The following is a 1513-nucleotide window of genomic DNA, read 5'->3' as shown; positions in this document are numbered from 1 at the left end:
GAAGTGTGAGTTGTTCCCAATAGTTGTTGGGAGGAAAGTGCATCCCTTGAGGCATCTCCGGGATTTCATGGTGATGAGCTTCCTCATGCGTCTCTTGGGTTCCATGAGTAGGCTCTCTTGTTTGCTCCATCCTTTTCTTAGTGATGGGCTTGTCCTCCTCAATGGGGATGTCTCCTTCTATGATAACTCCAGCTGAGTAACATAGATGGCAAATAAGATGAGGAAAAGCTAGCCTTGCCAAGGTAGAGGGCTTTTTGGCTATTTTGTAGAATTCAAGGGAGATTACTTCATGAACTTCTACTTCCTCTCCATTCATGATGCTATGAATCATGATGGCCCGATCCATAGTAACTTTAGATCGGTTGCTAGTGGGGATGATGGAGCGTTGGATGAACTCCAACCATCCACTAGCCACAGGCTTGAGGTCCAGTCTTCTTAATTGAACCGGCTTGCCTTTGGAGTCTCTTTTCCATTGAGCTCCTTCAACACATATGTCCATAAGGACTTGGTCTAATCTTTGATCAAAGCTGACCCTTCTTGTGTAGGGGTGTGCATCTCCTTGCATCTTGGGCAAGTTGAATGCCAACCTCACATTTTCCGGACTAAAATCTAAGTATTTCCCCCGAACCATTGTAAGATAGTTCTTTGAATTCAGGTTCATACTTTGATCATGGTTCCTAGTGATCCATGCATAGGCATAGAACTCTTGAACCATCAAGATTCTGACTTGTTAAATGGGGTTGGTCAGATCTTCCCAACCTCTTCTTTGAATCTCATGTCGGATCTCTGGATACTCATTTTCTTGAGCTTAAAAGGGACCTCAGGGATCACCTTCTTCTTGGCCACAACATCATAGAAATGGTCTTGATGGGCTTTGGAGATGAATCTCTCCATCTCCCATGACTCGGAGGTGGAAGCTTTTGTCTTCCCTTTCCCTTTTTTAGAGGTTTCTCCTGTCTTAGGTGCCATTAATGGTTATGGAAAAACATAAAGCTATGATTTTACCACACCAAACTTAAAATATTGCTCGCCCTCAAGCAAGAGAAGAAAGAAAAGAAGAAGAAGAAGAAAAAATATGGAGAAGATTGATGGGGAGGTGTATTCGGCCAAGGTATAGAAGAGTGGGGTTGTGTTGTGTGAAAATGAAAGAGAATGGAGGGGTTTATATAGTGAGGGGAAAGGGAGTAGGTTCGGCTATTTAGGGTGGGTTTGGGTGGGAAAGAAATTTTGAAGAGTGTTTATGGGGAAGAGAGGATAAATGTGAAGAAGAGGAGAGAAGGTGAGTTGAGGTAGGTGGGGATCCTGTGGGGTCCATAGATCCTGAGATGATCCTGTGGGGTCCACAGATCCTGAGGTGTCAAGAATTTACATCCCTGCAGCAATTAGGCGTCTAAAACGCCTTTACATGCAATTCTGGCGTTTAAACGCCGATGTGATGCTCGTTTTGGGCGTTCAACGCCCAATTGCATCATGTTTCTGGCGTTGAATGTCAGTTCCATGCTTGTTTCTGGCG

Source organism: Arachis duranensis, chromosome 10, assembly GCF_000817695.3.
Source record: "Arachis duranensis cultivar V14167 chromosome 10, aradu.V14167.gnm2.J7QH, whole genome shotgun sequence".
Classification (NCBI taxonomy): domain Eukaryota; kingdom Viridiplantae; phylum Streptophyta; class Magnoliopsida; order Fabales; family Fabaceae; genus Arachis; species Arachis duranensis.
This window is presented reverse-complemented; position numbering follows the sequence as displayed.